Raw genomic sequence first — 13425 nt, 5'->3', positions numbered from 1 at the left:
TATTTCTGCAAGATTTTTATCTCCCATTGTGCAGTCTCATATTGAAGCAGAAAGTTTTCAACTAGACCTAGAGTTAATTTTTATGATACAAGTTCACAAATTTGGAGGAGAAATATCAGAAAGTCCTTATCTACATCTTGAGGCATTTCTATAACTTTGTGATATGGTGAATTGTGAAGGAGTGTCAACAGATGCAGTTCGATTGATGACATTTCCTTTTAGCATCAAGGATAAAGCAAGGGCTTGGTTATATTCTCTCCGTCCTCAAAGCATCACAAGTTGGGAATAATTGGAGAAGCAATTTCTGAATCATTTTTTTCCTCCAAGTAGAACGATTTATATGAGAAATTGCATCACAAATTTTTCTCAGACATATGGAGAATCATTATTTGAAGCATGGAAAAGATTCAAGAGTCTACAAAGACAGTGCCCTCATCATGGTTTGGAAAAATAGCTGACCCTGCACATATTCTATAGGGGAATTTCTTTCTCAGATAAGTGTTTGTTAGATTCATCAGCTAGAGGTTCTTTTATGGACAAGAGTGTAGATGAAGCATATATGTTAATTGATCAAGTAGCATTGAACCTTCATGAATGGTCAAGCAAAAGTTGGATGGAATCTCCCTCAGAAATTCAAGAAGTACAAGCCATATATACAAGAGAGCCTGTCAAACAAAATACAATTCAACCATCCAAGAGTTTTGAAATCCACAAGTCACAAAATGAGGAGTTCAAACATTTGGAGGCAAAGATTGATAGCATTGTTTCAAAATGGTTCAAACAAGATCCTCCTCCTACACAGATAGTGTCTAGTGAATAGTGTAATAATTTTAAGTTGAGAAGTGGCAAGAATCATGAAGAACTACTGAAGAAGGATTTGTTTAGAATTGAGGAGAAGAACAATAGAAGACCTCAAGAACTCTATTTCATTACTCCAGGAAGTTCCCAAAGGCCATAAGTACCTTTCCCTCAACGATTGATCACACCTACACTAGATAAGAAAGTTGGACCTCCTCCGCAAGCTCAAAGGAAATATGGGAAAAAGGAAGTACCGTTCCCAAGACCTTCACTAAAGGTTCCTTTTCCACAAAGGTTAGTGAGAGTCAATGAAAATGAAGACTTTGGCAAATTCTGTGACACTAATATGGTTGAGTGTAGATTTCTAGATGTATATGAAGATGAGGACTCTTCAGATGAGGATTGTGATGATAATACAGTGGATAACAAGTTTTTAGATTTACCTTCTGGGTTTACAGGGTGTTATGATGAAATTAAATTTTCAGATGATGAATGTGATGTGGTAGATCAACTTAAAACTGTAAATGAAGTTAGTGATCCTCCTATAGATAATTCTCCCACTGAGGATATTGATGTTGGTTTATTTTTTGATGCTTGTGTTGATGTTGATGTTATGAAAGGAATGTAGGGAGCTGTGTTGTAGAAGCAGCATCTCAAGAATCACCTCCTTTATCCACACAACCTTCTGAGATTATGAGAGTTGTAAGGATTGAACATGTTGTGGACTAATGTGTAGGGACTTGTGCAATAGAAGCAAAGCCCTAAGAATCACCACTTTTAGAGGCAGCACTACTTGAGCTAGAGCTAGAGTCAATACAAGATTCAGAAGTCACATCCACATGTTTAGAACTTTCAGGTATCTCTCAGCAAAGCAAGGTTAGTATCCTTTGTGATCTTTTAGAAAATTTCATAGATGTACCAATAGTAGATTTTGTTGGATGTGATTCAATTTGTGATACATACTCAGTTTATCTTAATAAGGTTCTAGTTCTATCTAATATAGCATGCTTGGGAGAGGTATGTTTTTCTTTTGGGTGTGCAGATATTCATGGGGCCTATAATTGGAAGCTCGATCTGAATCGTCTTCGACCTCCTGAAAGAATTTCCAAGAAGACGAAGATGTAGAGAGCGATTCTTCACTTTTTGATGAAAGCTCCCTCCATAATAAGAGCCCTTGGTAAGACGGTGATGAAATATCTTACCCCTCCAAGAGTGAGATTTCGATGAATCTAATGAGGTGGTCGAGCTAATGACCTTAAACAAGCGCTTCTTGGGAGGCAACCCAAGTTCAATCTTGTTTTCATTCATGTTTTTAGTTCCTTTCTAGTTTCATTTCTTTCCTCATAATAAGCATGTATCCTCTACTTAATTTTTGTTGTTAATTTTCTTTTATAGGACTCAATGATTAGGAGGAGTGCAATTACATGATGGAGAAGTTAATGACATGGGTATTTGGCACACATCATTTGGTAACTTCTCTTACTTTTAATCTCCTCCATATTAATTTTATTTTCATTGGGACAATGAAAAGTTTAAATCTGGGGGGATGCATTAGATGCATTTGTTTAGTTTAGTTTTTGCTTATTTCTTTTGCATAATAAATTTTTCCTAGTTACATCATTCATCACATCATGATTGTTTGTTCCTTAATGCAAAATACTAGCACATTTCATCTAGATATTTATGTTGTGTGATTTGGTATGCTAGTATGCCTATTGATCTTTATTTTCCTATCCATAGTAGCATGAAGTGAGCATTGTTATTACTAGAAGAATTTGAATGTCGGTCTAGTTTTAGGATCTCTTCACATTATGCTTGACTTTGATGGTAGATATTTTTGAAAATAGTCATGATTCATAGAACCGGACTAGTACTCTTGCTTCTATGATGACCTCTCAACTATATTTTGATTACTGGGTAAACTCAGATCATGTAAGCTCATTTGGAAAAATCAATCCCAAAAAATAAAAAATAAAAAAAAATGAAAGTTTGTTCAAGTTTGATACTTTGCAAACATAAAAGAAAAAGAAAAAAAATAAGGGATAAAAAAATAGTTATCGTGAGTGGAAACTAGCAATTCACCCCTTTGAGACCGAGTTAGGTTACTGGGGAAATGAATGCTATGTTTCTCTTGATACTAAGTATTCCTTTGAGACCTTGTGTAGACGATGCATAGCATTTTTGAGGGGAACGAACCTCACGTGTGGCAGGTAAGTGCCTATCGCCGGAAGTATGAGGAACACGGTTAAATGAAAAATTGACTAGGCTTAGAGATTGACACTTGAAAAAGTTAAGCCACTTATTACACTGAGCACGGAGAACTTCTACTTTGGTCACACTCAAATAATTTTTGTATCATGCTCATCAATGAAACTATATGATAGGTTTATATTGATTCATTAGGGATTATTACATGTCATCTACACACATAAATCTAGATTACGGGGTTTGCTTGAGGATAAGCAAAGGTTCAAGTCTGGGGGTGTGATGTGCGTAGATCTTATGATCATTTATTCATGTTTGGACACACATCTACTTGTATTTCATTGGCATAATCTATGTTTATTGCACCCTATTTCTTTATAATATCGTACTTTCATTATGTTTTGTTCGGAGAGATGCTCTTTGCTTGTTTTGATTGACAGGATGAGATTTGGAGCAAAAACGGAGCTTAAATGAAGTCTAGAGCTTCCAGAGTGTCACAGGCATGCGAAAACTAAGTTCTTCCAGGTTCTGGCCATGCGGAGACCACACGGCCATGTAAAGGCCGTGTGGGGGGCGTGTTGAGGCCGTGTGAATGTCACACGGTCGTGTAGAATTTTTAGTACTATAGATCAAAAGTAAAATGGCCATAACTTTGTGCTCGGTTGGGGTTTTGGGCTGTTCTTTATGCTGATGTGTAGATAACTTCAAGATATAAAACTTTGATGAAGACTTCAACTAGAGAAACCCCCATATTGATGGTGTAAAAGATGTTGCAATAAAATATAGTCATTCAGAGCCAAGACAAGGGGTGTGCAAGGAGTGCACAAGGGGTGTGTGAGCTCCACACGGCCTTGATGCACGGCCATGTCAATTTGCATGGCAGTGCAGTGTAACCAGAGCAAAAGGGATACACGGTCATGTCAATTCACACGGTCGTCCTGTGTAAACAGAGTAGAAGGAAGGCACGACCGTGTCAATTCGCACGGTCGTGCGGTTTAACCAGAGCAGAAGGAAGGCACAGCCGTGTCAATTCGCATGGTCGTGCGGTGTAACCAGAGCAGAAGGAAGGCATGGTCGTGTCAATTTGCACAGCCATTCCACTCAACATGAAGGAGAATGCAGTTGGTCGTGCGGATCTCGCACGGCCATGGCACGGGCCGTCCGACGCCCGCACCCTAACTTATAAAAGGGTCAAGAACCCTATTCTTGGGGGCATCTTTGGTTTTGGACTTCGTCCCTCTCCTTGGGAAGGGGTTCTCCCCTTCAGGGGAAACTCTAGAGCTTCATCCACAGCCCTCCCTTGACGTTCCGTCCATTTCCAGAGCAAGGGGGCATCCCCAAGACATCGGAAACCTCGGCAAGCATCTCTTCTTCCCCTTCTTCTCACATCAAGGGTTGTAAGTATACTTTACTTTATATTTTGGGGTTGTTCTTCCCTAACGATGGAGTAGATATCCTCTTCTGGATTAGGAAGTATTTATAATGTGATGGGGATGTAGAACTATGTAGATTCGCCATATTTCTATTCAATGGCTTGTTAATGCCTTGTTCATGATGAATTGTGTGTGTGACATATTTATATTTCTTCGCATGCTTTGTTGATTGATGTGGAGGATTGTTAATCACGCAAAGGGGATGCCCTAGAGCGTATTGACCAAGGTGCCCTAGTGACAAGGGTAATCCTTTCCAGACGTCTAGGACGTTCCCTTAAAAGGAGAAACAATCCATTAGGAATTGCTACTCTCGTAGAAAGAGTGCTCTAGATCGTATACCCGAGAGGCCCTAGTGACAAGGGTAACCCGTTCATAGACGTCTAGGACATTCTCTTGAAAGGAGAGGCAATTCCTCCACAAGGAAGTAGGAAATCGTACCAAATCTCTACCTTTATCCTTATTGTTATTTACTAGACATGTATTCCTGTGATCTACCGAGGCACCCTCGTGACAGGGGTTAACCGTTACAGGATTTCATAGGAATCGTCTCTATTCGATACTTAGGGATATTGACTAATTTAACTTCTTGCAAGAGCATGGACATAGAGGGTAGAAACTATGCAATCTATGTAATATCTCCTAGTATTATAATGAAACCGAAATCCTAGAATCCATCTCCCAAAGCTCATTCCCTCCAAGATCAATTCTCTCTCTCTCCTCTCTCTTCATCTTAACCTTTTTTTCCTCTCTTTAATCACACTCGTTAGTTCATAAGCGTCAAAGCCAACTTTCGACCGTCTAGATAACTTTGTGACATCTCTAGTGCTTAATCAACAGTCCTTGTGGTTCGACAATCTTATATATTACTGACGACAAATCTGTGCACTTGCGGAATCGTAACACACTGAGCACGGAGAACTTATTCTTATGCTAAGTTAAATATATTTATGATTATGCTCATTATTAAAATTGTTTGATAGGGCTAGATTAATTCACCAAGGATAATGATGCACTTACTCCTACATATGCTTCTAGACTGTAAAATTTTGTTTGATAACAATTGAATAATTTCTGGTAGATCATTCTTGATTATACTCATTAGTTTCGCAAGTTAGATAGAATTGAATAGAATCATTAGTGATATTTATTAGTAGCTCATGAATCTAGATTGAAGAGTTTTCTTGAGGACATACAAAGATTTAAGTCTAGGGTGTGATGCACATATATTATGTATATTATTTTACACTATTTCAAACACATCTAATTATATTTTATGTTTATGATCTATGTATTTTGCACCCTTTCTATTATATTTTAGCATAATTACTACTTTACATCCAGAGATCTGCTCGATGTTTGTTTTCATTTTCAAGAGCATTTTAGAGTGAAAATGAATTTAAAGCATGCAAAAGAAGATCATTTGAAGAAAGACTAAGTGTAGGTCCCTTGGTGGTCGGCTAAATGGGGGTGAATAACCCTGCACAAAAATAAAAGAAACAAAAATCCTTCTCGAACTTTACAGCTTTATTAAACTAACACTTGCATAAAAAGTAATTAATAAACTGATTAGAAAGAAAGAAGAGGCACAGAGAGGTTACTTGGTTTGTAATCAGATGATTGCTAATTCAAACTCACTATCAAAGTCTCCTTCAGGCGAAGAAGCCTCTTACAGCATTGACAGCTTACACAGTAATAAAACAGACAAAGTAATTGATTACAAGTGATTGTTCTAAGCTATTGGGATCAGGGATATATTTATAGTCCTAATCGAGATGCTTGGAAGGGTTCCAGGCGCTTGGAAGGGTTCCAGGCGCTTGGAGGAGGATAAAATTTTATCCCCGTCGCAATGGGTCGCACTATGTCACGTTTCGAAAAAGTTTTTGGTCTGGACACCTTGAAGGGTTTTGGGCACTCGGACCGGGTTGAACTGCCATCTATGACCTTGCAGAGCCGAGGCGCCCCCGGCCTGTCCAAGGGGTCCGAGCGCCTCGATAAAAAATTCAACAATTTGTTGACTTTCGGTCCCGGTCTTTCGCTCCAGTTCTGTTCGCATTGGTCTGGGTTTTCCGCTCCGGTTTCACTTGCTTAGGTGATTTCAGCCATCCGAAATAGGGTTCACCCGAACCTATTTTCTGACCTTCTCGAACCTTCCGCTTTTGCTTCTTGTCCCTTGGAAACGCCGCGCGCCACCTTCTCCTTCGTCCACGTACTCTTTCGCAGCACCTCATTCTTCGGACTCATCGAGCTCGTCAGCTCTCTCCCGTGTCGTCCTTCTCGCTAGTTGCGTCTTTCGCTAGACTTTCAATGCTCCTAAGTTCCAGCACACTTAGACACAAGGGTTAAGCCACAACATGACCTAACTTAACTTGGTTGATCACATCAAAATTATCTCAGGGTACTTACAATCTCTCATTTTTTGATGTGAGCAACCCAAGTTAAGTTAGGATAAAAAAATAAATAAATAATAGAGATATTTTGCATTTAAGAAAAATATGAAAAAAAAAATCTACCTCCCGCTAGACTCACCTATAATTCTCCCCCTTCAATCACATTAAAAATGGGGTACTTGGAAATAAAACTAAAACAAAGTCTAAGGGAAACAAAGTCTAAAATGACTATTATCCAGAAACTTAGGAAAATGTAATTTTAAAAAAATATAGATTCTTACAACAAATTTTGATTTTTTTTAAATTAAACTCTTCTTTCTCCGAAACATTAAGATCAAATTAATCTCAATTAGAAATTTTACAAATATTTTTTTAAAGCATTAGATAATTTTATAACAGTTAAATGTTTAACAGTTAGTTAAATTAAACATTCATTTCAGTAATTGACTTCCAGGCTATGGCGAGGCACTAGGCCTTCTTGGTTATTGGAACAACAATCACTTCTAGACAAAGCCTCTTAAAGAAATTAAATATTTAATTTTTTTTTTCTAAAAGCCCTAGGTATACCTTTAAAAAAAACAAGGCATGCACAAAAAGATAATTTAATTTAATATGACTTTGGAACCCAAAACAAATTCTTTCCTACCGAGTTAATCAAAAACTTTCTAGGAACATGCTTCTGTGATATTCTTCTAATTTGACCCTTATGATATCTAAACTACCAATTCAGTCCATTATATTTTCTAACTTGTTGAATATGGGAGCATGCATGATTTTTCAAATCTTCTATTTCTACTTTCAATTTTTCATTTTCCATTTTATCTTGTCAAATTCTTCTAATCGACAAGATGTTGCTAGAATTCTTTTTAATTCATCATTTTCTTTTTCTAATTTATAGGAACTTTTTGATAATATTTTTATAAAATGAAATAATTTATCAGGAGGTAGAGACCATACCTGGCTTACTTTGTTGATCCCATAATCTGAAGCTCCCCCTAAAGTGCTACTTCCTTCTGATGTCGCTCCCCCTTCATCGATGCTCATTTCGGACGAGCTTGCTTCATCTTCGTCTTCTTGGTGACTTACCACTAGCGCAAGTCCGGCGAGGGCTTCGATCACTGATTCAGATGACGTTTCATCCCATGTCGCCTTTAGATTTCTATATTTGATCTAGGCTAGCTTCTTGTTCTTTCCTTTTTATTCTTCATTGCAGTGGTAGAATCTTACCTTTCTTTCCTTTCTTTTACCCTGTACTTGATTAAATTTATTTGTTTTAAATAAAATTTTAAATTTCCTTACCATGAACATCGTTTCGTCATGATCGAGAGAAGTTTCCAATTCTGGTTCATCCATTTTTACCTTTAAGGCAATGTTTTTGCTTAGGCTCCTTTTTCAGATCTGGACATCTTGTTTCATGAACTTTAAATGTCGAAAATAACTCTTCTAAAATACTTACCTCTAGATCCTTAGAGATATAATAATCATCTACTAAGGATACCCATTCAAAATTCCTAGGAAAGGCGTTAATTACGTACCTTAGCGAATCTCGGTTGGTTACCTTTTCTCTGAGATTCATGAGTTTGGTGATGAGCTCCTTGATCCTTAAGTGAAGGTGTGCAATGGTTTCTCCTTCTTCTAATTAGAGGTTGCTGATCTGGTTCTGGAACAGGTCCCGTCTCACTAGTTTGGCTTCGAGCATACCTTCGTGTAGCTCCAGGGATTTTATTCAAAGCTCCTTTGCTGATTCGTAGGCGCTGATTATGTTGACTTCTTAAGGAGATAGCACACTCAGTAGATGGAATTTGGCTCATCCATTTGCTACGAAGTCTGCTTGCTCCTTCTTGGTCCATTGATACTCTTCTTTGTCCTTTGGTGCTACAAAATCATATTTCAAGATTAGTAATAAATTAAAGTCTGTTTTGAATAATACCTCCATCTTTCTTTTCCAAATCATGAATTCCCCCTTGAACTTAGATGGATAGATGCTCGATCCGGCCATCTCTTGTACTTCGATTAGCGGTTAGTCCTCTTGAAGCCTCCTAGCTCTAATACTAATTATAGGTCCCCTAGCGGTTAGCTAGAGGGGGGTGAATAGCCCTTCATAAAACTAAAAGAAACAAAAATCCTTCTCGAACTTTATAGCTTTTTTGAACTAACACTTACATAAAAAGTAATTAAAAAACTGATTAGAAAGAAAGAAGAGACACAAAGAGGTTACTTGGTTAGCAATCAGGTGATTGCTAATCCAAGGTAGTTAAAGCTCACTATCAAAGTCTCCTTTAAGCGGATAAGCCTCTTACAGTATTGACAGCTCACACAATAGTAGAACAGACAAAGAAATTGATTACAAGTGATTATTCTAAGCTACTGGAATCAGGACAATATTTATAGCCTTGATCAGGGCGCCTGAAAGGGCTCTAGGCACCTGGAGGGGGATAAAATTTTATCCCCATTGCAATGAATCACGCCATGTCACCTTTAGATAAAGTTTCTGGTTCGGGCACTTGGGAGGGTTCCGGGCACCCGGACCGGGTTGAACTGCCATCTGTGACTCCGCAGAATCGAGGTGCCCCCAAGCTGTCCTGGGGTCAGGGTGCCTGGACCAAGTCTGGGCGCCCAGACCGAAAAGTCAATATTTTGTTGAGTTTCGGTCCCAGTCTTCCACTTCGGTTCTGTTCGTATTGTTCTAGGTTTTCCGTTCTAGTTCCACTTATTTGGGTGATTTCGGCCATTCGGAATAGGGCTCACCCGAACCCATTTTTTGACCTTCTTGAGTAACCTTACACTTCGGCTTCTCATCTCTGTTAGGATCTTGGATGGCTAGAGGGGGGTGAATAGCCTCTTCAAAAGCTAAAACTTAAAGATAAAACTCACACGAGTGGTTAGCGCAGCGGAAAACAAGTTAAGAACAGAATAAGAATAAGAGAAGAAACAAAGCAAACCACAGTGACTCAAGTGTTTACGAGGTTCGGGGATAACTTGCCCCTACTCCTCGGTGTCCGTAAGGTGGACAAGCCGATCTTCGGTAGATCAACCCCGGTGAACACCCGGCTATGAACTTTCTCCTTCTCGGTGGAGTGACCTCTCAACAAAATCTCAACGGGTATGTAGAATATAGCACAAGACTTACTGAGCTTGGTGACTTAGGAGAATGAAAATTAAGCTTACAGTCACGCGAAGGTCAGTGAAACAGAGAGCAAGTCGAGACAGCCGCTTCTCAGCCCCGAGCGTCAAAGCTTTTGCACCGATCGACAGAGGTTTTTTACTTCTACATAACCCTCTCTTCAACCAGCCTTTTATGTCTCTGCCATCTCTGCCTTTCGCCCGCAACGGATCCCTGCCAAACTGCAGCAAATCTCTGCATCCAGCCATAGCATCGCCAATCACGCTTCTTTCTCATCTGATCATCTGAGCTCACACCAATGGAATTCTGGTCTTCACTGGTGTCTCTGAGCTCCACCCAATCACCATGAGTTGAGCTGATCGATGCCAGATCACCGCCAGATCGCAGCCACGACTTTGCTGCTTTAACAGGTTTACAGTGGAACATAGCAAAAGTCTCTCTGGTATCCTCTACTAATGAAGCTCAATTTGAAATCAACCAATTGCAAATTACCAGTAACCTGCACCTCAAAATCTTGCAGCAGATGGTTAGAAATATTTAGGCAAAAGCAACTTTGAATCAGAAAGAATCAGAGAAAGTGCATGCAAAACAGACTATAGTATGGATCGGTCTGCAGACCGATCCATACGTTCAAATCTCTTTTTCGATCGTTACTGATCGGTCTGCGGACCGATCAGGAACTAACCTGATCGGTCCTCGGGACCGATCAGGGTACGCACAGAATCTGATCGGTCTCGGACCGATCAGATCAATCGACCGGTCCCGAGACCGGTCGATATCGATCTGATAGCATAGTGAGTATTCGCAATATGCTATCGAGTTTCACCGATCGGTCGGCGGACGATCGGTGATGATATCTCGAAGTGTTTCTTGATCGTCCGTAGACCGATCAGGCACACTTAGTAAACATCGGATCGGTCCGCCGACCGATCACCCGTGCCACTTGTGCCACTGGGTCATCAGACCGATCCAAGGTTGTGATTTAAGAGCAAGCTTCCAAGCTTGCTACCCTTAATCCTGACAGTCCAGACCGAGCTACCGAGCTCTTCTCCGACTATACATGCCAAGTTTCCATACTTGGACTTTCCCAATACCGGATGTCCGATCACCTTGATCCATCTGATTTTCCCTGCCCAGCTTCACTCACGGGACTTTCCAATTGCACGCTTCACTCACGGACTTTCCAATTGCCGCTTCACTCACGGGACTTTTCCAATTGCTGGCTTCACTCACCGGACTTTTCCATTGCACTTCCTCACCGGACTTTCCAATTGCAGCTTCACTCACCAGACTTTTCTCAATTGCCCGGCTTCACTCACGGGACTTCTCCAATTGCCTGGCTTCACTCACCAGGACTTCTCCCGTGCCAAGCTCCTTGCTCGGACTTTTCCCAATCAGATTAATCAGGTCAACCAAGTCAACCCTGATTTGTCTGAGTTAATTCAATATCTGATTGAAACTTAAATCAGTGTCAACATCAAAACAACATCCAGGTCAGACTAACAATCTCCCCCTTTTTGTTGTTTGACAACACGATTTAAGTTTAGATCAGAAGTGCTTTCATATCCATAATTTTAGGAAAATCGGGACCCTCCCCCTAAGACGGATATATCTCAAATATCTTCTCCCCCTTTTTCATATTGAGTTTACAATTCGTCTCTAAACTTCAAATACTCTCTCCCCCTTTGTCAAACACCGAAAAGGTATATATATATAAAAAAAATATGAGGACTGACAAACACCTCCCCCTTAAACCCATATCATAATCCACAAAAAGAAGTAAGATATGATAGAACTCAAGCAATGTCATATACATAGCATGAAAAAGATATCATAGGAGTACAAAACGCATGAAAATAAACATAATGTCTAAAATAGCAACCATCCAGGACAGGCAATCAACATCGTATCTAGAACAAAGTAGCACAATCAACAATCAATCACATAATCAAAATCAACTCGCATCCTCATCATGAGGAGCAGTGTCATCAGCAACAGGATAAGAGAATCCCTGAGGGGGCACGCCGCTGCCTGAAGATGGATCGTCTGTAGAAGGCTGAGGTGGTGGGTGGCTGGCCATCCATCCCATAAACGCCTGATGAGTAGCCAGCTGATGTCTCTGTAGGGTCTCAAAGCGTCGGTCAATGTGGAGACGTAGACCAACGAACTCAGCAGCCACCATCTCCTCGTGGCGATCAAATCGGTCCTCCAACTCCGCGATCTGCCAGCGCAGATCTGGATCCGCCTCGACAAGTGCAGCTGGAGCAGGAGCACGAGCACCCTGTCGTGGGAGTGGTAACTCACCCAGTGCCCTCCCATCCATCCACCTAATGGTCCCATCCTGACTGAGGATGCCAGATTTGGAAAACGCACGCTTCCCAAGTCGACAATCCTGGCGAACCATCTTCACCAACCTCCCCTTAGAGACATCTATACCCAAAGTCTCGAGCCAACCAGTAATGACATGCCCATAAGGCATATAGACATTGTCGCCGCTTGGCGTGCTATGGAATACGATGGATGCATAGATATTGGACATGATATCAAAATCTAGACGCCGACGTAACCCGTAAAGCATCAGACAGTGATACGGGCGAATCTCTGCCAACGATTTAGTGGTGATCGGTAGAAGACATTGTGTGACCACTTTAAAAAGGATATAGTCAGGAGGAGAAAGGCTAAGGGCTGGAAATGTGGGAAAGTCGTCATCCAACTCATTTAATCCATCCTGTCTGGGGTGTCCAAAGAAATACTCATAGATTGAGTCAGGTGAGGCATCGAGAGGAGGAGGCACGGGGTCTGGCAAATCAGGGTAGAAAGAGAGCAACCCCGTACTTACACGACAAGCCAAATAACCCAAGAAGTCAATCATATTGAAATCAACGTTTTGCTTAGCCACTCGGGTTCTATAATTACCATCCAAAGTCTGATGAAGATTATTATAGAATTCCGAGACTAAGTCAAGGTTGATGTCTCTCTCCAAATATACCAAGGCGTCAAGTTTGTAGTAGGCGATAGTTTCGGTTATGGACGGACAAAATTCGTTCATGTACTTCTTATCAACCGACCTACACGGGAGCAACTTGAAAATCCTGTCCTTAAAGTGTTTCTCAAACTATTGGTTCGGGAATCTCCCCGAACTGGATGGTTGAGGTCGGGAAGAGGTAGGAACCTTAGATTTGGACTTATCCGACTTAGAGGTACCCTCCCCTGCAGATTTCTTCCTAAGGAAGAGAAATGGGACATGACCGGGGTACACATGGGAGCACAAGACCACAACAGATGAGTACCGACCCAAAAACGCAAATGCAGTGAGAACTAAATTAAAAAAAATGCTAAGGATGAATAGAATGGGAAGAGGAAGTTACCTTGGAGGCATTACTTCGTTCGTCGGAGAAAGAAACGAGGGTCGGCCGGCGCTGGGAAGAAGAAACGAGAGAAGCGGAGAGATAGGGTTCGCGTGAGACGCCAAAGAATG

At 40.6% G+C, this 13425-nt stretch overlaps 1 non-coding gene across 1 annotated transcript; it reads right to left on the bottom strand.

Annotated features, from left to right (window-relative positions):
* Positions 1–338: 338 nt before the first annotated feature.
* On the bottom strand, positions 339–444 carry LOC121988035. Its single transcript, XR_006113797.1, has one exon. It is a non-coding gene; the product is annotated as a small nucleolar RNA R71 (small nucleolar RNA).
* Positions 445–13425: the final 12981 nt, after the last annotated feature.

This window comes from Zingiber officinale, chromosome 5B, assembly GCF_018446385.1.
Source record: "Zingiber officinale cultivar Zhangliang chromosome 5B, Zo_v1.1, whole genome shotgun sequence".
NCBI lineage: Eukaryota > Viridiplantae > Streptophyta > Magnoliopsida > Zingiberales > Zingiberaceae > Zingiber > Zingiber officinale.
Note: the sequence above shows the minus strand (reverse complement) of the source record. Positions and strands in the feature narration are given on the sequence as shown.